The sequence below is a fragment of the Petaurus breviceps genome, unplaced genomic scaffold (genome assembly GCF_028583685.1).
Source record: "Petaurus breviceps papuanus isolate PSGF00001 unplaced genomic scaffold, PetGlider_PUasm1.0 582, whole genome shotgun sequence".
Lineage (NCBI taxonomy): Eukaryota > Metazoa > Chordata > Mammalia > Diprotodontia > Petauridae > Petaurus > Petaurus breviceps.
The window spans coordinates 12,934,783-12,960,236 of record NW_027186390.1 but is presented as its reverse complement, the minus strand read 5'-3'; the positions used below and the strand labels follow the sequence as shown (position 1 = coordinate 12,960,236).

Sequence of the window (25,454 nt, the reverse complement as noted above, 5' to 3'; positions counted from 1 at the left end):
CAGGTCCTGTCCAGAAAGAAAGAAAGGAGGAAAGAAAATTATTTGGCACTATTTGTCATGCATTGGTTGGTTTATTTTTAAGGAAATGAGTGAGCTTAATACAGGTTAGTTTTCCCCAGTGTTGAAGGTTGGAGCTCTTCAAGGCAGAAGTGTGGTCCCAGGACTTTCTCCTGTGATCGCTATTCCCATAACAACACACCATAGAACTGATTTGAGGTGTCTTTGGGGACCATGGTCTATAGCTGTGTAATAAAAGCAGATGCAGGAAATATGGCTCTGAGCAGAGCCTTATGGTTTGCACATGCTGTGTTTTGAGGGGAAGGAGACTGATTCTTCTGAAAACCAGGGCTCCAGTTTGGGTGTGCTAATTTGTCAGTTATTTATGTGCTTGGGAGAAGCAGAGAAATGTTAAATGCCATAAATTTCAGATCTAGTACCCACTGATTTAGCAGCTTTAAAAAAAAAAGGCACCAGGATGGGAGCACATGCACCTAGACTCCACTAGTGTGGGAGTACTTGTAGGCAAAAATGAAACTGAGTCACAGGTAGTTTTGAACAATGTGGTGAAGGCTCCCACATGAGCTGAATTGGAGGGGGATTTTTGCCCCTTGTGACAATTTTCTGGTTGCATACTGGTCTTTCAAATGAGCTTTATTTATTTATGAGGCTGAATAGCCGTTAGAGGGTCAAGCTTTAAAGCAAGGTGAAAAGTAATGTTTCTTAATGAAACCAAAGGACAAGAGACTATAAAAGGGTAAAAAAGGAAAACTCTAGCCATCTGGGCAATTAATAGAATCAAATACTATCCATAAGCCAATATAATTTCCTGATAACATTCTATCTGATGAACATTCATTATGTGCAGAGACCTATGCAGATAGGGGAAATACATATATGAATATAAATACATATTATTTAAGTATATATGTATGTATATATGTGCGTGTGTTTTTAATAGGTATTATTCTGTCTGCCTTGGTGGAGCCTACATGCTAGTAGGAATACTCATAGTTCCTTAACCCTGACTAACTGGGAGCAAGTGGGAGATTGGGAGGAAAGTGAGAAAATATTGACTATTTTTTGTTACAAGCATTCTTTTTTGTAATTGTAATTAAAATACACAGTTTGTAGGATCTACTCTTTGTGAAAAAAGAGACAAGATATACACTGATTCATCATCCTAGATAAGGAAGTCATTGGAGTCAATAGTTGAGGGACATGTAAGTGTGTGGTGGGGTCATTAGATCCAAGGTGTGTCTGTTATCTCTGCTTGATCAATTAATGAGGAGTTAGAGGAAGTTCTAAATGAAAAAGAAGTTTAGTCTGGGAAGAAATAACATAATATGAGAAATACAGAGACTTAGAACCCTGAAAGACTAGTCTTTGAGTACTTTAGGAATCTCAGGCCTACGGAAGGTGGAACTGAAAGTTATTTCACTGTCAAAGTCTGAGCCAGCCAAGAAGATGTGACTAATAGAATTTGTTTCAGGAAGACCAGCCAGAATAGAGAAGACAAAGCAGAATGAAAGAGATCAACTTCTTGGGGATCAGACTATAGATACCAACATATAAGTAGTAACAGAAAATGAATAGGGGATGGGAGCAGAAGGGGAGAATTTGGTCTGGAGTGTCACAGGGATCAATCATTCAATCAACTAAGAACTGCTTATTATATACCAGGAATTGTGTTAGGTGCTGGGGATATAAGTACAAAGGATGAAAAAAATGCCTACTTGAGAAAAAAGATCACATTGTAATGGGGAAGACAAGTACATCTACACGTGTATATATATATGTGTGTGTGTGTGTGTGTGTAAATACATATATGAATGGATGTGTATATATGGATATATATACACATATATAGATGGGTGTGTATATATATTTATATATATGCAAAATAGTTGAATACAAGGTAGCTTAGGAGAAAAGGCACTAGCATTTGTGAAAATCAGGAAAGGTTTCATGCAGAAGAGAGGGCTACAATTACATGTTAAAGGAAGAGAGGGACTCTAAGGCAAAAGCAAGAAGGAAGTATATAAAGGCATGAGGGTCAGCCTGGGCAAAGGAACAGAGACGAGAGATGAGGAAGGGAGAGAAGGCCATCTTGGCTGAATTGCAGAGTGCAAAGTGCAAGTAATAATCTCCAACAAGGCTGAGAAACTAGGTGGGGAACAGGTTGTGAAGGGCTTTAAAAACTAAACAGAGCTTATCCTTTATCCTAGAGGCAAAAGGAAGCCAGTGGAATTGAGTGAATAGGAGAATCACATGGTCAGATCATCACTTAAGGAAAATTACTTTGGTAGTAGCCTATAGGTGGACAAGAGTGCTGAGAAATTTGAAGCTGGGAGACCAATTAGGGTACTCTTGCAATAATCAAGGCGAGAGGTGATGAGAGCCTGGACTAAGATGGTGACTGTGTGAGTGGAGAGATGGGGTCAGATTGAGAGATATTTTGGAGGGAAAAAATGGTGAGATTTGGCAACTGATTAGATGTGTGGGGTGAGGCAGAGTGTGGAGACTAGGAAAACATTGGGATTATGAATTTGTGAAACCAGAAGGATGATAGTGCCTTTTATATAAATAAGGAAGTTTGGAAGATGGAAGGTTTGAAGGGGAAGATGAGCAGTTCCATTTTCAACATGCTGAATTGGCAATGTTTCTGAAACATCCAGTTGGGAATAGTGTTGGTGGACTAATTTCCAGGGGAGAGACTGAAGCTGGGATATAGAGATCTGAGAGTTATCTGTATAGAAATGATAGTTTAACCGATGGAAGCTGATGAGTTTATTGAGAGAGACAGTCAGAGACAAAGACATAGAGACAGAGACAAAGATAGAGTCAGAGGGAGATAAAGAGACACAGAGAGAGAGACAGACAGACAGAGTATAGGATTCTTCATCTGGAATCCATGAAAAATGTTTTTAAACATTTTGATAACTCTCAATTGTTTTCCTTAATGAGCCTATGTATCTTATTTTATACATATAGAAATTCTGAGAAGAGTTCCATAAACCTAATCAGATTGAGAATATAAAATAATACAAAAAAAAGGTAAGAACCCCTGTTAGAAAGGACCTAGATAGAACCCTGGGTGAAACCCGGTAGGGGATGTGATATCAATAACCCAGGAGAAGAAATAGTTAAAATAAGTAATAGGAGAATCAAAAAAGAGTAATATTACAGTAGAGGAGAGAGAATGTCCAGGAGAGGAGAGTGATCAGCAATGTTAAATGTAGAAGATTAAGCTGAGAAGGGCTAGTGACTTGGTCCATGGGACAGCTGATTGATATATCCAAGGTTGCATTATTTTTATTTCTGTGCCCAGAGCAGGGGGTGGGGGGAGACCTCATGTGGAAAGCTGATTATGTCTGATCTGGGAATGGCTGAATATAGTGGTTAGATGGGTTATCACTGACTCCCTTCCTCCCTCATCCATCAGGGCAGCTCAGCCAGAGGGCAGGAATTCCAGAGCTGATTGAATTAACTGTTTCAGGGACAAGGAGCTTGATTTCCGGAGGTCTGACTCAGAAGATACTAGTCCAGAAGAGAATTGGTCAGTGGCAAAGCAGATAGCCACTTGCTAGATTGGATGGGAAGCAGAGGCCTGAGACCTGAGATTTGAGAGAGAGCTTTGGGTTTCAGATAGGAAAAGAGAAAGGGAGAGGGAGAAATAGAGACATCCCCACATCCACGATTTGTGGTCTCTGTAGGGTTGCAGAACCTGTGACCTCAAGGCCACATGTGGCCCTTTAGGTCCTCAAGTGGGGCCCAAATGGAGTCAAAGGGCTACATTTGAGGACCTAGAGCCACATGTAGCCTTAAGGCTGCAGGTTCCCCACCCCTGGTAGGGTGAAAAAGCCATGGATGACCAGATTTTTAAAATGGCAGGTCAGAGGTTACCAGTCAAAGGTCTAAGGTCTACATTGCTATATCAGGAAGTGGGTAAAGGTGATTAACAAAAACTTTTCCAGACAAATCTATAGCAAAAAAAGCAAGGATAGAACCGACATAAAGGAGAAGATTAGACCCCAGCAAACAGTGCTAGCTGGCCAGGTCCTGAACTACCTGGTGCAAAAATGAAGTGTAGTCACTCAAGGGTGTTGAGAAGTCATCAGTGTCTCCTAGCTCCCCCAGACCAAGATCTTATGCACAATTCCCTATACAATACTCTTAGAAACTTTTAGATGTGCTCAAGGTCAAAACAATTAAATTAATGCATAGGATCCTAGGTCATAGATTTATGTTGGAGATCATTACATTCAATTCCCTCATTTTACAAATGAGGAAACTGAGTCCTGTAGAGGTTAATGGGTTTGCTTAGGTTCACACAGCTAGTAAATATCTAAGACAGGGTTTGAATTCAGGTCTTCTTGATTCCAAGTTCATTGTTGTATATCACCTAGCTGCATGCAGGCATACAGACAGACAGACAGATATGATAGGCTTAAATAAAAGTTAGGTTTATGGGGCCTAAAGGTGTTTCAGTGGATAGAGTGCTGGGCCTGGAGTCAGGAAGACCTGAATTCAAATCTGATCTCAGATACTTACTGTGTGACCTTGGGCAAGTCATTTAACTTTTTTGCCTCAGTTTCCTTATCTGTAAAATGAACTGGAAAAGGAAATGGGAAACCTCTCCAGTATCTTTGCCAAGAAAACTCCAAACAGGGTCACAAAGAACCATACATGACAAAACAACAACAAAAAAGTTGGATTTTAATTTTGCCTCTAGCACTAGTATCATGACAGCATGATATAGTGTTTTTTTTTAAAGTACTAAATTTCAAATATAGATTTGTGTTTGAATCCCTATTCTACCATTTCCTATTAGTGTGCCCTTGGTCAAGGAATTTCATTTCTCTGGGTCATATTTTTCCTACCTATAAATTGTAAAGGTTAGACTAGATAATCTCTATGGTCCTTTCAGAATCTAAAATTCTATGATTGTAAAAGGTGACCCTACTGTGCTAGGTCATTAAAATGAAGTCCAGAGGAGGGCAGCCAGAATGCTGACAAGGCTGGTTGTAGTTGTTCAGTCATGTCTGACTCTTTGTGACCCCATTTGGGGTTTTTGTGGCAAAGAGACTGGAGTGGTTTACCATTTCCTTCCCCAGCTCATTTTACAGATGAGGAAACTGAGATAAACAGGCTGAAGTGACTTGCCCAGGGTCACACAGTTAGATGTCTTGAGGCCAAATTTGAACAGCTCCTCCAGCTGGGCACTCTATTTACAATGTACCTAGCTGGCCTGATCTTTATATTTACCAAAAGGTAAATCTGTCAGGTCAACAGCAAGGATCTCAAATGTATCAGTTGCCTGCTGAGGGCCACAGAAAGCTCAAACATATTTTGCTTTTAAAACAGCAGCCTTAAGAAGTCAGAATAGAAACTGTGTGCACTGCCCGGGGGGACGGGGAGTCAGTGCCCATAACCGACAGACCCAACTCAGCATGTTCCTGATGAGAACCTGGGGCCGAAGCTAGACCCGGAGGAGCTCAAGCACAAGACACTCGAGGACGTGGTCTCCTCAGGCTGTAACTTTCTTTTCTACGTGGCTTCACACCCTATATTTTAAAGAAGTTGGACAGCATATAAAGATCATAGTTGAAGAGAGACATTGGCATGTGAGAGCATGAACTTCAGAATATGGTTACAATCCCTCTTCTCATTTGCTAATAAACAGGCACAAAAAGACATTAGAGACTTCTGGTACTGAATAGATATGAAAACTTCACTTACTAAGAATGAGTTTGACCACAGTGAAAATGCTAGCAAAAGCATGAAGTCTTTTTCTCTTTGACAATATTTAAAAAATAGTAAGCAGACTTCTTTGTTCTCTTACTGCTTGTTCGTATCATACAACCTTCAGAAATTTTGATTCCGTTGTAAATAGTTTTATAAAATTCCATTTTGTAAGGGAGCTACTTCTGAAATTATCTCATTATTTCTGTTGAAACTCCTGCCTCTGTGAGGAATATGCATTGTAAAAGATTTTCTTGTGATTATTTTTGTTGAAATCGATACCATTATGATAATTAGCACAGCACTGTTAGTCTTTATTTTTAATAAATGTGCCATTTTTTAAAAGTAAAAAAAAAGACAGAATAGAGGTAACCTGAGATTAAGGAAAAAATACACATAGTATATGATGTTCAGCAACACAGAAATGCAGAAGGGGAGGAAGTAGAAATTTATTAAGGAGACAAGTCTAGGACATAGGATCATAGAGGTAGAGATGGGGGTGGGGGTTCATAGGAGCCTTCTAGTCCAAAGGTCTCATTTTGCAGTTCAGGAAACTTTGGTTCACACAGACTAAGTGACTTGTCCAAGGTCTACCAGTATGGAAGTAAGTGAGAGAGCCAGAATTTGAAGTCAGACCCCCAAATTCCAAATTCAGTGTTCCTTCTTTAAAAGGGATGGGGTGGGGAATGGTCTTTTAGGAACACACACACACACACACACACACACACACACACACACCCAAACCTGTTTCAAGTCACTCTCCCCTGAGCTCCCAATCAGAATGGCCATCAGACTGGTTGCTTCCTGCAAGAAAAAAAAAAATCTCTTCTCTAAGAGAAAAAGAGAAGTCTTTGGGGAGGGAAACAAGTAACTCCTTGAAACGATTAGTAGTCTGAACAATAGCTTTACACTGTGAGACCAACCCAACCTTGTGGTCGTAAATATCCAAGCTGTTGACAAACGGTTTCCCACCTTGGGACCTGGGTCCTGTGGCTGCTCCAGCATCACGTGGTCCCACCATAGCCTCGGGGCTTGGCCTTGGAGCCAAGAGCTCAGGCACCTCCGAAAGGCTTGGCAGGCCCAGAGTTACAGGAAGGGAAAAGCTCCAGTTTCACTTGAAGGAGGGGTGTGTGGGGAAGGGGTGAAAGAATGGTCCCTTTCAATGCAAACAGATGCAATCTGGCTGAGAGTCAGTCAGGTTTTAAAAACCCGAGTGGTCCAATAATGTTAAAAAATCTGCACAGATTCAAAGCTGTATTTTAAATACTGCACAAGTGCAGATAATAAATGTGATCGTTTTTCCATCCCCCAAGTAAGGAGAGCCAACTCTGTTCTAAAACATAGTACATGCGTAAGGAGAAAATGTACATATGCATGTAGACATGATTATGTATGTATTTATGTGTGTATACATAGGTGATACACTTCTACAAATAATGTGCAGGCTTATTATATTCATACCTTAATTTGGGATATAACATATAGATCTGTAGTCCCAATATGTACACCATGTATATATAATGTATATTACATGCATGTGTGATAACATACATATTAATATGTGTAATATCAACACATCTGTTGCATGTGGATGTGTGTTGACAGGAAGGTACTTTGTAAATAGTATAAATGCCATATATATGTGAAAATGTATCTATGTGTACCATTACCAAGTTACAAACTGTGTTATAGCTAAACTGACCAACTTACTATATTCCCAGGGCTAGACATTCCATCTCCCACCTCTGACAGGCCTTTGCATAGGCTGATTTCCCCCTCCCCCTTTCTGTAATATGCTCCCGTCTCAACTCTACCCCTTAGATTAGTGACACCTTCTTAGGGGAGGCTTTTCCTGATGCCCTCAGTTTTTAGTGCTCTCCCTTGGTTCCAAATTACCTTGTATATATTTTGAATTTATTTATCCTTACTTGTGTACATATTCTCCTTCCCCCCCTCCCCCATGGAACATAAGCCCCTTGAGGGCAGAGGTTGTTTCATTTCTGCCTCTTCATGCCCAGCACCTAGCACGGTGCTTGACGCGTATTAAGTGCTTAATAAATATGTGTTGAATGGGCAGTGCCCAGCACAGGTAGTCAAAAGGTATAGACAAATAATTTTCTGCTGCTGGAGTGGCTGCTTGGATTGGTTCTGAGTAGGACCATGGCAGGCAGTTTCTGAGAAAATTAATTACCTTTGTGATCCCCTAAGAGAATGAACACTGCCATTGTTATTTTAGAAACAGAGCTAAACTAAGTTTAGTCATTGGAGCTTTAAAGCAGAGTGGCTTTTGCTGCTGAGGTCTCGGCTTAGGGAGTGGGGGGTGGGAATGGGAGAGCACATTTCACCTTGAATAAAATGACATGACGAATTAGAGCCCTGGGGGGTTTCACACAAAAGTGGTGAGTTTAGAGCTGATTTCTCTGGTGCTCCAACTGTTAATCTTCTGTTGCTTGATCCTGTTTTGTATTGCAGAGCTTTGGAAATTGGGGATGGCCAAGTAAAGACATAGCCCTGGGAAAGGCCCTGGTGCACATGGCTCAGGAGGGAAGCAGGGAGGCTAGACTGTCAGTTTGCAGTGAAAGCTTCATAAATCCGGTGGTCTCCCATCAGCCTCTGGAGGATTGCCATCCACCTCATAAAACTACCACTTAATTAAGTGCAGTACAGTACCAATGGCAGGCTCAGCTCTGTCCTGCTCTGTCCAGGCCTGGAATGGGGCACATAAACCTGCTGCTGGGCCCTGTGGGTCAGAGTAGAGGCAGAAAGTGAAAGCCAAGGTCATCAGGGCAGCTCTTGAGCCTGCCTTTACAAAGAGAGGGAGAAAATCAAATTCCACTGGTGTCTGCATATTCCAGAGGGAGTTAGGAACCCAGAAGAAAAGCAAGAATGGGTTGGATTGTCAAATGATTCTTCATTTTGGCTGGGGGTGATCACAGGATCACAGACTTAATCATGGTAGCACACATTTACATCAAGCTTACATGTGCCAGACACTGTGCTAAGAGCTTTACAAACAGCATCACTTTTGGTCTTTACATCAACCCTGGGAGGAAGGTGCTATGATTATCCCCATTTTACAGAGCAGGAAACTAAGACAAACAGAAATTAAGTGATTTGTACAAGGTCACACAGTTAGTAAGTGTCTGAGGCTGGATTTGAACTCAGGTCTTCTTGACTCCAGGCCTAGTGCTCTAACTACTGTGCCAGAGGCCATCTAGTCTAGCCTCTTTATTTTACAGATGAAGATACTGAGGTTCAGAGGATTGCACTAGGTCTCAAACCAGGGTTAGAATTTTGATCTAAGTTTCTCTGTTTTTTGTAGCACAGATCAGATCTGCCAACTCTGGCAATGATTTCAGAGACTTGTAGGGCCTGTAAGACAGACAAGAGGGGTTAAGACTCTCGAAGACAGACTCTTGTTCACTCTGATTACAAAGCAAACCCCCTTGAAGTCAAACTCTCATTAGCAGAGCAGGTGTATCAATGCCCCAGAGTGGGACTTGTCCTAGAGAGTATCCTCTCTAGGCCAGGCTCGGGAGCCCCAAAGCAACAAGAAGCATAAATGTACATAATCATACCTTGGGTTTTTCCTGTCTAGTGTATAATTGCAGGCCTTTGGTAGCCAGTGCCTTCAAATCCATGCTTTTCAAAAAAGTAAGAGAAAGTCGCAAAGTCCCTAGGCAGTGCCAGACAGGGGAAGGAGCACTGGATTTGGATTCAAGGATGTGGGTTTGAATCTTGGTCTTTCTGCTTACTACCTGTGTCACCTTGAGCAAGATACTTAACTGCACTTGGTCTTATTTTACTATCTATAAAATGGGAATGACACCGCTGATACAACCTACACATTGAATTGTGTGGAAGGTACTTTGTAAGTGGCAAAATACTCATGTGAAGTGCTAATTGTGTTTTGTTCTTGCTGTCATTTATTTACTTATTTATCTGTTTTAATGCTCAATTTCTCTTCCATACTTGCTTTTCAAGCTATTTCACCCCTCTTTCCCATTTCCATTTCCATATTTACTCAGGAGTGGTTATTTTTCCAGATTACTTCGCAAAGCTATTTTTTTTTGAGGGGGGAAGACAAGGCAATTGGGGTTAAGTGACTTGCCCAAGGTCGCACAGCTAATAAGTGTGTCAAGTGTCTGAAGTCATATTTGAACTCAAGTCCTCCTGACTCCAGGGCCGGTGCTGTATTCACTGTGCCACCTAGATACACCTCCCAAAGGTATTTTGAATAAAAAGTTTAAGGAGAGAAAAAAAGCTCTGTAGAATCCTTGATGTTCAAGACCAAGAACATATAATGTTTTTATTATATTTAAAGATTTAAAAGATTTTTAAAAGATTTAAAGGTTAAAAAATATTTTAAGATTTAAATTTAATTAATTAAAGATTTTTTAAAAAAGATTAAAAAAAAAGAATTCTATAAGATTTTATTCAGGAAACAGATACCACCACAATTTCCTCATTTTACCAACTATTTGGTCTTTTGAATGACTGTTCACAGGGTCCCCAGCATAGGTTTACTAGTGAAGAAACCCAGGGAAACAACCCAGCAGTCAGACAGGGACAATGAGACCGTGTGGACTGCAGCAGGGATGATGGGCTGTCCTTCAAGGGCAGAAAGGACAAAAAGAAGGTTTAGAAAATCTGAACACTTTACTGGTGGTTGTGATTTCCCTGAAATTGAAAAAAACAAAAGCTAAAAAAATGAACATTTGACCACTGCTTAACTTGCTTTCAAACTAGCTCAAAAGGAATACTTCTCTGCTTCCAACTGGTGCCTCCAAGTTGATGAAGAGTAATTGCTTTATCCTGGCTCCCTCTGGTGGTGTAAGCATGAGAAGCATCAGTTTGCTGAGATCAAGTTCATGGCTTCCTGAACTGGTCTTGACTGTGTTTTTGCCCTTAGGTTAGCACAGAAATAGATTATTTTGTGGTTTCTCTTTCAATTTATTCACTCAGGAAGGAGTCTTTGGGCCCTGTACGGGTGAAAGGAAAGAACTACTGAGGTTAGAGATTTTTACATTCTTTTCTGAGACTTATAATCAAGTATAGTTTTTATTTTTTCCCTTGGTTTTCATAAGGTAAGATTCAGTATGTTAGAAAAATATTTTCTAATATGCCTGACCTTAAGCTGATCCTTAAAAACATTACTGCGTGTATAATGTTCCTTCTTTAGTAAGTAGTGGAAGGTTCATTATGGCACAATTATTTGTAAATGGAATAAAGGCATACCATTGGAACAGGCTCCCAAGAGAAACTGTAATTTACCTGCAAAGAAATCTTTAAAAGTAGGTGTGATATTCATCATAATTTTCCAAGTTTGGGTTTGTAGGACCAGCCCTCAAGAGACTATGTATTTCTTTGTAAGCACTATACCTGCAATTGGAATACTCTGCCAGTAGGTGAATCATAAAATGATAAAATTGTAGAATTTTAGAAAGCTCTTTTCAGGGTCATGGGCAGGCTTCCTTTAGGGATAGTTAACAGAGAAAGAGCAGCATGTTTTCCTGCTCAGTTATGGTTTTCCATAGAAATATAATTCTGTGTACCAAGAACAGGAACATTGTAAAGTGCCCCAAATAAGACACATAATCACTCAAAAGAATTGGATGGACAGTCCATAGAACTGACCCATCAGTACATATATCTTGGACAGACTTGGATGATAAACTGGGTTCAGAAATGAATAAATAAGATGGAAAAAAGATGGATTTTATTTGGGCAATCATACAGGGCTTTTAATAACTCCATGTTTTTCCCTGAAACAAAGACCCCTCTTTTTAACACTAATATTCTTTTGGTGATGTTATATAGCTGAAGAGCATGGAAAACCACAGTCTCCAAAGAATTACACTTACAGGTCACCTAAAAGGCAATGGAGAGACATATGGTAGGTGTGAGAAGGCTACAGCATATTAGCAATGACAAATTGCATAGTAGAAGCAATGAACAAGATATTTATAAGGAAAAGGATAACTAGAAAATGTTCTGAGAGTGAGGGATAGAAAGTCCACATGCTCCATTAGGGCCAACTCAATGTCGAGAGATCACCCAACATGTTAGGCAGAATCCCCGTGGAAGATTCGTGGAAAAACTTGGACAAGATTGAACAGGATGAAAAAATGTGGTAGGGGTTATAACCTACTTACTTTGTTAGCAGGAGGATCCATAACAATGAGATCAGAGGTAAAATGTAGTATACTTTTCCAGTGAGTATAATTTTAGAAGTATAATTTTATAAGAGTAAACAAAAATGTTGTGTTACTAATTGTCTTAAATAAAATAAGAAATTAGTTATTGTTGTTCACTTGTTTAGTCTTGTTCGAATCTTTGTGGCCCCCATGGACCAGGTCTTTCTATCCACTCTCTCTCAAAGTCTGTCCAAAGCCAGATGTTCATCGTTTTCATGATACTATCTATCCATCTCATCCTCTGCCATTCCCTTTTTCTTTTGCCCGCAGTCATTCCCAGCACCAGGGTCTTTTCCAATGAATCCCATCTTTTCATTATGTGACCAAAGTATTTAAGCTCCATCTTCAGTATCTGACTTTACAGTGAATAACCTGAATTAATTTCTTTAAGTATGGACTTATTTGATATTTTTACTGTTCAAGGGACTCTCAAAAGTCTTCTGCAGAACCACAATTGGAAAGCATCAATTTTGTGGTGCTCAAGTTTCCATATAGTTCATCTCTCACAGCCATACATTGCTACTGGAAAATCCATAACTTTGCCTTTGTTGGCAAGGTGATGTCTCTGCTTTTTAGTGTGCTGTCTAGATTTACCATAGCTTTCCTTTCAAGGAACAAGTGTCTTTTAATTTCATGGCTGCATTTGCTGTCTACTGTGATCTTTGAGCCCAAGAATATAAAATCTGACACTACTTCCATTTCTTCTCCCTCTGTTTGCCAGGAAGTCATGGGACCAGCTGCCAAGATCTTATAGCTTTTTTGATGTTAAGCTTCAAGCCACCTTTTACATGTTCTTCTTTCATTCTCATGGAGAGGCTTCTTACTTCTTCACTTTCTGTCATCAGAGTGACATCATCTACATATCTGATATTGTTGATATTTTCCCCCTGAAATTTTAATTCTGGCTTTTGATTCTTCTAGCCTGGCATTTCACAGGACATATTCTGCATGTAAGTTAAATAAATTAAGTGACAATATACAGCTTTTTGGGGGTGAGATAACCCAGCTCAATCGAGTCTCAAATTTCCCTCAAGGGGAAATTCCCCAAAGTTTCTAGTGTAGTAAACTAGAGATTGGTACATGACAGAGATTGCCAGCTCCTCTACTTTCCAGCTTCTTCCAAGAGTCTTTTTCTCCCTTCAGGAACCCTGAAAGAATAGATTTCTCTTCTCTCTAGCTCTCACCAACTCCACCTGTTCTTCACACAGGCACCGAGTATTGAGTAACCAATCTCCACCAGTAGAAAGAGAGTCCCATGCAATCGGGCCTTTGAGCCAAGTGTTATAGTTCCAGACTGACAAGAAAAAGAAGACTCGGAGTGCAGGAATTACCCCCTTTACTATTTTCCCAGAGTTCTAGCCCACCAGCCAATTGAAGGAGTCATCATGGTGAATAAGAAGCACTCAGATAATCTTTGCACCTACACTGAAATGTATGTGTGGGATGCGTTCCATCATGCATCCCTAAGGAATGCTTCAAAGATCAGTGGAAATACCCAGATGCTAAGAAAAACAAAGTCTGAACAACAAAACAATGGGAACAGTAGCAGAGTTTCAAGGATGTGATTTGGAGGACAGGAGTTATCTTCTTAAATCCTCTACTATGTCTTTTCCTACCTAGACTATAAACTCTTTGAGGGTAGGGACCATAAAAGATTCTGCTTTGCATTTCTTATAGCTGCTAGTACATAGCTACTAGTACAGAGTAGGTACTCAGATACTCATTTGTTTATGGATTGCTTAATGAATCTCTTTCTCAACCTTCGTTTTGTTAAGGCTCATGCATACCATCTCCCGTGCCTGGAATAGTTGCCTTCAAATGCTACACCTGTTGAAAACTTCACCACTGACATCAGCAGCCACTCTGAACAAGAGCAAGAGCAAGAGCCCATGGCAGAGGTGATGAGGGCCTGAACTGGGCTGGTACCCACGTGAATAGAAAGAAAGGGATAGATGTGAGATCCATCAGGGAGTAAGAATTGACAGGAGTTGGTCTGGTTCAAGTCCTGTCTTCTTGAAACAAATCCTCTCTGCATATTCGAATCCCCTAGGACCTCACTCACCCCTAAACTTGTATAGCACTTGTCTGTATCATTCATTAGGAAATTAATAGCTTATAACTAACTGTTGTGTTCAGTTGTTTTTCAGTCTTGTGCGGCCTTGGTCAAAACACTTCATTTCTCTAGGGCTTATTTTTCCTACCTATAAATTGTACAGGTTAGATAACCGCTAAGATCCTTTCTGACTCTAAAGTCCTATGATAGTGATCCTCAAAATGTGCTAGATCCTCAAAACGAAATCCAGAGCCTATAGGGCAGCCAGAATGTTGATAAGGACTGGTTGTTGTTGTTGTGCAGTTGTTTTGGTCATGTCTGACTGTCCATGACCCCATTTTGTATTTTCTTGGCAAAGATACATGAGTGGTTTGCCATTTCCTTCTCCAGCTCATTTTGCAAATGAGGAAATAGAGACAAACAAGGTTAAGTGACTTTCCCAGGGTCACACAGCTAATAAGTATCTGAGGGTAGATTTGAAATCAGGACTTCCCAATTCCAGGCCCAGTACTGTATCCACTGTGCCACCTACCTGTCCTTATTGGAGGAATGCATGCATGTGTGAAAACTATTGAAAAGATTTAGAATTCAATTTCATTGAATAAGTTTATTAAGTACCAGGAGCCAGGTGCTAGGGATTTGAAGCCAGAAATGAGTCGTTATCCCTAAAGAACCTACATTCTGTACATAAATTAGTCAATAGTGAAGAATATATGACGTAAATGAGAGGCAGCATGGTGGAGTGGCTAGGATACTGGACGGGGACTTGGGCTCATATCCCACCTTAGACACTTGCCAGCCATGTGACCCTAGACAGGTCTCTTGATGCCTGTTTCCTCATCTGTAAAATGAAGAGATTGGACTCAATGACTTCTAAGATGCCATCTAATTCTAAACCTATGATCCTAAGAAATCTAAAGTGAAAGGGTGAGAGCAGGAACTGAGGGAATCGGAAGGGCTTCTTGTAGGTACTTGAGCAGAGCCTTGAAGGCAGCTCCGGGATCCAAGAGACCAAGGTGGGGGGAGGGGATGGAGCACGCTGGGAAGGAGGGGAACAAGCTGAACAAAGGACAAACATCCTGGGAGAAGAAGTTGTCATTTTCCCACTCAAAACACTTCAGTGAAGAGAGAATGTGAAAGTAATTGGAAAAAGAAATGCTTCCCAGGCAGAACTATGGAGTTAGTGGGTTAGTTAGCATAGTGGGTGGCAGCTTCTACACAACACTGGAGTCGAGGAGGGTCTGGCACTAGACACAGCCCTGGCCTGCCACAGAAAAACTTTTCAGAAAGCCAGGAGGTCTTCCTAATGACAACAAAAGAAAAGACTCTGGGTTTATCACTCAGATGTAGGGAAACCAGTTAAGGGTCAAATATGCTGGGGTTGGTCCCTCATACTCCATGAGGCATGGCAGGTATGAGTCCCCTGGCCTTTGTAAAGAGAGAAATTCCCAGGGTTTTTAGCAAGATGTTTGAAATGGCCCAATTTATTACCTAAAAGACTATGGGATCCTGGTGAGAAAGGAGAGCACTGAGGAGAATCTGGGATGATAAGCGTATCATCGCTGAAGCCAAAGCAAAGCAAGAGATAACGTTCAAAGAGCATTCTTCCCTTTCCTGTTCTGCCGGATCCCCCAACCAAAGAGAAGGGCTGAGAGCTGTTACCAATTAACAAAGGAATTCTTCGGGGTTGGGAACTAAGGCTTCTCTGTCATCTCCTAACTCCCCTCACCCCCAGGCCCAAGGTTGGGAAAACCTACCTGCTACCGTACCTGATGGGAGCTTGCAAGCAATCCAGAGGAAGGCTGAGGCTGACGATTGATGACCAGCTGGGAGGCTGGGGCTGGTCATGGGAATCCAGGCTTCTCAATTTGGTGGGGGAACCCTGTCTGTGAACTTTTGTGGCAGGGTCCTATCTTAGGGGAGTTTTTTTTTTTTCCTGGCCATGGAATTGTTGAGCACTCATAGTCTTATTTAGTCAGTGTGGAATCTTGGATGTAGGAACATTTCAGACTCCTCTCCTTGTGGAATGAAAGCTGTTCTAATATGCAATAATTGATTTCCCATCACTAATTGCCCATCTGTTGGACATTCAATACTCAGAGATGTCATATATTGGGTTCACTTAACTTCTGTCTACCTCAGTTTCCTCAAATGTAAAACGAGGATAATAATAGTACTTACCTCCCAGCATTGTTGAAAGGGTCAAATGAGATGATCGTGTGAAGAGCTTAGCATAGTGCCTGGCATACACTAGTTACTTAATAATTGCTTGTTTTAAAAAGTTCGATACATGAGTATCTCAAATAGTTCCTCATTATTTTTTTTCTAATATAAATTTAACCCACTCAGCCACACAACCCTTCCCCTTCATTCCCAAAGCTCTGGGCTCACACAGAGTAGGTCTTATCTGGAGAGCTGACACTTATTTTTTTTTCCATTGTGCCTTGACCCCAGAGTTTACTCCAGTGAACTCTCCAAAATAAAACTTAGGCATATCTCATGTCTAGGTTTTCCCAAATGTGGATAAAGGGGTTCCAAGCTTCTGTACAAACACTCAAGGTAACAAATAAAAATTTGGCATGGGATAGCCTTTATTTTACCCCACAATAACTGTATAATTCTTGAGGAACTCAAGGAAGCTCATAAGCAGATATGGAAAATATATATGCCCACCGTCTTGGAAAGGAACTGAACTCGGGGGTTGCCATTGTGAAGAATCTCTCTTTACCATATGGTCCTACATAGATTCCTGTATCGTTTCACATAATTACCTAGAAAGTAAGTATATATTTTGAGGTGGGTTGAACAAATTCCTTTACCACTGGACCTTCATTATAATAATCAGGGGTGGTGATGGTGGTGGCAAAGTCAGGGTCTCTCACCTGGCCCTCCACTATTGCTGTGGCTTTGCTTTCCAAAAAAAAAAAAAAGATACTACCTAGGAACTATATGGTTGTTTTTCTTTCTCTGAGAGGCCTTGCTTCTTAGGAAACCCCACAAAATTGGGAAGACTGGAACTTGGGATTATTCATACTACCCAGGAACTATATGGTTGTTTTTCTTTCTCTGAGAGGCCTTTGCTTCTTAGGAAACCCCACAAAGTTGAGAAGTCTGGAACTTGGGATTATTCATGATGTAACTTCTAGGGCTGGCCTTGACCAGGAAATTTCCATTTTTTACCTTGAAAGCTAGAGTTCAGAATAACACTACCTGGGGCATCAAAGTTCCCCTTCCATCACCAACTCTGCCTAATGAACTTCATTCTTTGGCTGAAATGCATAGCACTCAAGGGCTTCTGTAGGAAAGCAGGCAGTTTGGTGAGCACAGAGTGGGTAGGCGAGAAAGAGGAGTCCTTTCCAGAAAGGACTCAGTGGGGAAATGGAGCAATCTTTGTTTTTCCTTCCCTAATGAGCCTTCTAATTCTTTTAGGTTGTAAATAGATGACCATGCTAAATGAGCCACAAATCACAAAGACCACAGATGCAGTTTGTGCTGGAATACAAGAGAGCGGATTTCTCTTCAAAAGAGGTATGGAGTTTTCTGTTATTGTCTCTTCACACACACCATTGTCCAAGGGAGATGCTCTCTTGAAATGCTCAAGAGGGAGGTGACTGAAGGGAAGAGAAGAAAAGCAAGGACTGACATATGCCAGTAATTAGGAAGAAAAACCTCAGGCATGCTTGGGGGAGGGAAAGATGGGAGGAGCCGTGGAGGGTAACCCTTATCAGGATAGAGGAGATGGAGTCTGAACTTAAGGAAAACAAGTATAATCAGGAAAAATGGGATACAGGAAAACTGTAATTAGTCAGTTACTAGGGACAACCTGGATCTAAGGTCTTGAAAAGAGAGGGTGAATTGGTTGCCAATCAGAAGATGTGAAAGGAAGGAAGGAAGAAAGGAAAGAAAGAAGGAGGGTAGGAAAGGAGAGAGGGTGGGAGGAAGGGAGGAAAGAAATAAGCATTTATTAAGTACCAAATATGTTCTAGACACACAGCTAGTTTATGTCTGAAGCAGGGTGTGAACTCAAGTCTTTTGTTCTCCAGGTCCAGTACTCTATTCACTGTGCCACGAAGCTCTCTCCATAAGAGATTCAAAGACAGAGTTTTTGCTATAGTGGAGGTCACAGGTGGGGAATATGAACAACTGAACTGAGGGAGATAAAAGGGGATTATCCTCCTCTGAGGAGGGCTGTGTGCTGAATCAGCATTTGGGTGTCCCCCCCCCCCCCCCACCACTCCCCCCCCCATCTTTAATGGCAGCATTTGAAGATACAGCTAACACTTGCTCTTCTCTCCCAGGTTCGTCTGGGAGTTAAAGGGAAAGAGTAGGATGGAGAGGAAAATAGACAAGAAGCTGACACACTCCAGCAACCCACATCTGCCCACTAAGTAGAAAGTTTTATGTTAATATGATGACGGTAAAAAAGGGTGTTGTTGTTCATGCTTCATTCTCGAAGAGGATCAATGGCATCACGATTTGTGTGAATTGGATTTATCATATTGGGTAGTACATAAAATTACATAATACTACATAATGATGTAGTAGGAAGAGGACTGGATTGAGAGTTGGTGAGCTTTGATTCAAATCTTGACTCATTTCCTGACTCAGTCACCTTGAGTAATATTGATTGGCTTCTTGGAGTTTTAGTTTCCTCCTCCATTCAACAAGAAGGTCTCTAAGGCCTCTTTCAGCTTTATATCTCATTATGATCTCATACATAGGCACTTGAACACACATATATACTTTGTATATATTTTGAATTTGCTTATCTATTTTAATGTTTCTTCCCAATAGAATATAAACTCCTTGAGGGCAGCATTTAAACATTTTTGTACTCTTTCTCTAGCACATAGTATAGGGCTTATTATGTGCTTGTTGAATGAATGAATGAATGAAATACCATCCACCTTATAGGGATGTTGTGAGAAAAGTGTTTTTCTAACAGTTGTCTGAGTGGTATGATGAATTATGTACTAGTAAGTGGTAGTAAATACTTATAATGTCCTAATTTAGTAACTGAAACAGCCTTCTCTGCTTGCACACTGACTCAACCACCAGAAAAAGGCTTTTAACAAAGAAACCTAGGTGCTCTCAATGTTCACTACCTGCCAACAATGCAGGTAAAGCGTGGACCAGATAAGAAGTTGAGAGGGGTTTTGTATACTTATAGTTAGTGATATTGTCTATCTGTCCACAAAGTGGGAGAAAGCAAAGCTGGATTTAGGAGTAGGCAAGCTGGACAGGGTGCATACATAAATGTATGGCACTATATAAAGGTACTTTATATGTGAATTATTTTTTTTAACAAATAGGTTTTATTGATATGTTTTGTTTCTTACTTTTTCTAGATTTGCTCTTGTATCATTTCCCCTCTTCACTCCTAGGCAAACCTCTTTTATAATGAAGACTTTTTTTTTTAAGAAGAGGAAGAGAGAGAATGGGGAAGCTAGAGAATAAAGAAAGGCAAGGAAACCTGTCACCTGACAGCAATAACTGAATGCCTTGAAAATTAGAATGGGCCAGACAAAACTGAGACTATAAGACAACAAGAAATCTTAAAGTCAAAAGATTGAAAACAAACAGAAGAAATACAATTTAGAAAACAATTGACCTGGAAAATAGGTCAAGAAGAGAGATCCTAAGAATTATTAGACTATATGAAAACCATGATGAGAAAAAAAAAGTCCAGATATCTGGTTTCAAGAAATTATGAATTAAAATTATCTAGAACTCCTAGAAGAGAGGGCAAAGTTAATACAGGAAGAAATCATTGACTGCTTCTTCAAAGTAACCCCTCCAAAAATTAAGGCCAAAAGATAATCAGAGATTGACTATTTCTCTTCCACTGTCTTTACTATTTGTTATAGATCTGGTCAAAATGCAGGTCTTCCGAGGCCTAAGACAACATTCTCTCCACTAGGCTGCTTCTATCATTTGTAAATATGGAGATAACAATATCTATAGTACTTATTACACACATCACTGAGAGGATCAAATGAGATAATATATGTAAAGTACAATACTCATTCATTCAACAAACATTTATTATATAAATGTCGGCTATTATTATTATGTCCTGAGTGTGCTAACCATTTTTCATGAATATTGGTGTGCTTGGCAGCTATATTGCTGTCTGTAAACTGATTATTAAATTGGCTTGCTATGAAAAAAAAAAGAAGAGGAAGAAAAGAAAAACAATCCAGCAACTAATCAACATATCAAAATAAAACTCATTATATACAATGTTTCTCTCTTCTGCAAAGGGTGAGGGAAAAGTATCTTCTCATATTTCTGCTTTGGGGCCAAGCTTATTCTTCATAATTTTGCAATATTCAGTGTCAGTTATTTTATGGTGGTTATTATTTCTATTTACATAGTTGTGGGAGTAGCAGCAGCCACAGCAGCATACCCAGGATGGCGTAGCACAGGTTCTCAGATCTGCTTTACTAGGAAAGAGAGCTGTTTAAGGGGTCAGCAATCTTTTTTTTTAAATTACATTCACTAGTTCAATGGAAAAGTCGGCACCTTGAACTTCAGAGAAAATACAAACAGAGAAAATATAAGCAGAGAAATAAAGACCAACAGACAAGGCTCTGACTGCCTGAATCAACTATGCACTTTACATACATCCCTGGATCAAGAGAGCCTTTACATTTGGGCAGTAGGGGAGCTCAGAACATAAAGACACTCAGAATCTTGACCAGGGAATCACAAGCTCCTTCTCATAAGTGAGCCCTCAAAGCAAAATACCAACTCAGAGTATACATACACTTCTCAGAGTCAGAAGACATCCCAACCCTCCTGACTCAATGCCTAATTAGAAATTTAGCAAAAGGTGTGAAAGCCTTTCTGAAAGCAAGCCTCCCCTAAGCAAGCTTCCTTTAATGGGCTCTGGGTGAGGCCTGTTAACGGGTGGGGAAGATCTTAAATCCCATTAACATTACTGGACATTGTATAGAATAGCTAGAACAAGTTTGCAGAGCATAGAGTTCTCATCCTAAGGTAAGAGTGTACACAGACTTGCTTTGAGGCATAGCCCATAAGGCTCATGGGGCACTACTGGGGATCAGGATGCTATGACACAGCCCAGTCACTTTAAATTACTTATCCTCAGTACTCAGAGTGAACCCTTTGGAGTGAGGTGTTCATAAACACCAACCTCCATATTGAACTTGGAGCTCTCAGACCCCCACAGAACTTTCCTTGAAGTTGCTTCTATCTGGAGCATATGGGGTGGGGAGTCCCTGAGCCAGTCTTTGTGGTAGACTGAAGAAAGCTATGATCACTTGTACTTCTGCTTGGTAAAGCAACTATTTCAATGAACCCTCAAGTTCTGAGTCAGACTTAGTGTTATATAAAAGAACTCCCTGCTAGGGCAGGCATTCAACCCTTACCTCAACCTTATCTGAAGAATTTCTGTTTAAGAAAGAACTTTCCCATTGGCCAACATACTTCCCTCCCATTTTCCCCCTGGATTGACCTTTATCTTTTCTGGAGACCTCTATGAGTCTGGGCCTTTGGAAATTTTTCCTTTACCCATACACTATTTCTTTCTGTTTGGATCCATTAGCCTAAAACATGTTCATTAGGCAATTGGTAAGCAATACTGGGAAACAACAAGATCTTTGCCTATAATTTGACTCTCTGGACCATGTCCTCTTAGTGGTCATGGTGCTTCAATGGCCATTGCCATCATGCTTGGAGCATGCCTGTGTCATATTAATTACATCAATAACCAAGATTTTTCTGCATCCTCTTTCAAAACCCGAGCTTCCAGTAAGTTCTCATTTCTGGTCTGAGGGATGCCTCTAATCCCTCTTTGCTGAGCTGAAATGACCCCCTTACAGGAGTCTACTGACTATGAGCTCTCTCCACTGGCCCAATTTCTCTCTGATGGCTGAGGTATGGGTTGGGGGGAGAAGGATGAGAGGAAGATTGGTGTTCCTGTATCCTGTTACCATAGGCCTGCCATAGAGAAATACTTTTTACACATAGCCATGAAAAGACATTTTCCCCCCAATAAGTTTATTATTTCTTTTTACCACCACTTACTAATAAGCTTTAATTTCTACAGATCAACCATTTGTGTGAATGACTAAAGCAGATTTAGCTTCAGCTGCATATGGAGCAAAAGAAAGATATTGGATTGGTCAAGGAAGTACTGGAAATCACAGGCAGCTAGTTGTGTATTTGTGAAGTTTAGAGAGTATGTTTCCTCCTTTTTTTTCCTCGTCTTTTTGGAGCAGGGAAGGCAGGGCAATTGGGGTTAAGTGACTTGCCCAAGGTCACACAGCTAGTAAGTATTAAGTGTCTGAAGCTAAATTTGAATTCAGGTCCTCCTGACTCCAGGGTTGGTGCTTTATTCACTGTTCCACCTAGCTAACACCACCCCCCCCTCTTTTTTTTCCTACTTCCCCATCCACCCAATTTCACTCAAACAAAATGTATCAAGAGATAAAGACCCTGTGAAAATGATGTCCTCTGGGCACTGAACTTTAGGTCCTTGGCTTCCAGGCTGGAATGTGTCAACAGAGGAAACAGAAATTCTCCTGTCATCAGCATAGAACAGAAACAGGATAGAAGAGTCTTCAAATTTTATCTTCTACTCAAGGGTAGGAGTGAACTTCACTGCTATGATAAATACAAGTTATATTTAAACACCTCTAGGTTGATCTGACGTAGCTATCTGTGTAGGGTAAGTAGAATGCCCTGGAGGTAGGAGAGGCTTCAGAGGGAGCATGAGGGTACAGTATAGGTTGGAAGTTGATGACTGTGTCACCACCACAGTGTGGCATGGGGGCAATATAACAGAAGAAGAAAATGGAATCCTCGTCCTTTAACCTTTCCTGCTATTCCTTCCAGGGGTCACTCTCCATCTGAAAGGAGAATAAGTAGACAGGGATGACTGATGTCATGAAATGTAACTTATTTCCAGTCATCTAGAAACTTAAGAAATGAAACCAACACCAAAACCAGCAATACATTTTCCCTCAGATAGAATAATGTTGGCTGTTTCAATGAAAGGACTTTTAGAGTAGAAATGAGAGCCAATCAATGACATACACACCATTCTTTGTCATCTGGGGAATGCTGGGCTGGGTAATTATGCTAATTTCTGTTTCCTTTCTTATCTCATTTGTTGACTTATCCATGGAGGACAACAGGAGCTGAAAGGGAAGGAAGGAGGTATAGCTGTCAACCAATTAACAAATATTTATTGCATATTGGTTATCTTCAAATACCACAAGATCTGTTTTTACATAGTTATCTGAGTGTTATCATCTATCTCTTATTGCTAGTAAGTGGTTATTGTTGTTTAGTGGTATCTGACCTTTTGTGACCCCATTTGGGGTTTTCTTGGCAAGGATACTAAAGTGGTTTGCCATTTCCTTCTCCAGCTCATTTTATACATATGGAATCGAGGCAAAGAGGGTTAAGTGACTTGCCCAAGGTCACATAGCTAGCAAAATGTCTGAGGCCAGATTTGAGCTACACTGCGCCCCCTATCTGCCTGGAAGTAAGTGGAAGAAAGTACCCATTATGTGCCAGTTCAACAGTGGCAATTCATTCTTTCCTTGCACCCCTGACTCAGACATTAGAAAAAGACTTTGTTTGAAAATTTTTTTAAACTTTGTTTAAAAGTCTTTTTAAACAAATAAACCTAAGCCTTTTTTCTGTCCATCATCTCCTATTCATCCAGGAACAGTATGAAGGTAGGGAGTTGAGAGAACACAACTCTGCTCAGGCTTTCTGTAAGTCTTAAGAGGAGCTGTCTTGCCACAGCATGAAGTTGGGGGAGAACAAAGCTAGAACTAGGGGTAGGCAGGGCAGGACCCCACTTGGGTACATTATGTGTCAGGGTAGGGGAGAGTATAATAAGGGACACTTGTAAGTATTTAAAGATGTATACATATATATATATATTTTTTTGGGGGGGGAGACATTTATGTTCAAATTTTTATAGCCTAAGAGATGTCTTTTCATTAATAGGACTTTAGGAGAGAATATAGGGTTTTTTTTTGGTTTTTTTTTTGGGGGGGGAAGGTAGGGCAGTTAGGGTTAAGTGACTTGCCCAAGGTCACATAGCTAGTTTTGTGTTAGGTGTCTGAGGTAATTTTTGAACTCAAGTCTTCCTGACTCCAGGGCCGGTGCTCTATTCACTGTGCTACTTAGCTGCCCCAAGATGTATATATTTTTGATGCCCCAAAATTGGTTTTTTATGGGACAAAGTTATTAATTTTATAACTAGATGAGTTGCATATGCTACACCAAAGTCTTAAAGGCCCTGGTGGATAGTAACACAAAATGGATTCAACTTTCAAACACGGCAGGCAAGGGGACATGAAATTTTTAATCCTTGTACATATCTTGTCTTTGCTCTGGGGGAAGAGCCTGAGTCGGGAAACAGGATGGGGAAATTGGACAGCTTCCCAGTTCTTCCTAAGTTATGTCTTCACAATTTAGCTTCATTATTTTGTCTAAAGTATTGTGAATTTTCCACATAGTCAGATATGCTAATATACTAACCATACAAAAATGTCTGCCAGCACAAACATGGATAGCTTCTTGATTAAGCACTTTTCTGAATTAATCATGTCAATGACTTCTAGAGAATAATAATAATAAATAACAATAGTAATAATAATATTGATAGTGACTTGTCTCAGAACTTACTTCCTTGAATGAAAAGATTATTTTTTCTATTATAACTATAATAGTAACTATATTTTTATATCATTTTATGAAGTTTACAAAGCACTTTGCACAAGACAAGCCTTTGGGGTAGGTAGTCAGGTTACTATCATCCCAATTTTATGGAGGAAACAGCCTCAAAGTAGTAAATGATCTACCTATGGTCACACAGCTATTAGGTAGCAGAGTCAAGACCCTAGGGCACTGGGAAGGACTCCTAGATAACTGAGAGTTGATGGTAATGACAGGGGACAGCAAGGCTGATAATATTGTACTTCAAAAGATTAATGAAAATCTGTCCCGTGTTATGAATATAATATGAATTATATATGCGATATATTATATGTAATATAATATGAATTATTATTTTGGTGAAAGGGAATATATGGAATCCATTAGTATTCATGGGGAAGTTAAAGTTTCAATAGTTAAGAGCTTTCTAAATGCTTAACACTTTCTGCTCTCCCCACTCCTTAGAGGGGCAGTCCATGTTCCATACCCCCTTCTCTGCTGCTGTCTGTCATCTGCTTTGTGCCATTCAGAGGCTGTCTACCTGGGGCTTTTTGCTGACCTGTTAGAGTGAAATGTGGGGATCCCTCCTTCAACTCTGCTGGATTAGGGCTTGGCTACCCAGCTTTGCTTTTACAGAACACTCTCACAACTTTAGCTTTCTTGTAATGCCATTTCTACGTATCTGTGTGCACACACTGCTGGACTGTCTGTTTGCAGTTAGAGCTCAATAAATCTCCCAGCCTTGTGTCAGCCCCTGG

The 25,454-nt window shown here is 40.4% G+C and overlaps 1 long non-coding RNA gene across 1 annotated transcript; it reads left to right on the top strand.

Annotated features, from left to right (window-relative positions):
- Positions 1-13,713: 13,713 nt before the first annotated feature.
- On the top strand, positions 13,714-18,873 carry LOC138173457 (uncharacterized). The gene is made up of 4 exons (XR_011171409.1): positions 13,714-13,837; positions 17,422-17,520; positions 18,036-18,118; positions 18,291-18,873. It is a non-coding gene; the product is annotated as an uncharacterized lncRNA (long non-coding RNA).
- The last annotated feature ends 6,581 nt before the right edge of the window (positions 18,874-25,454 follow it).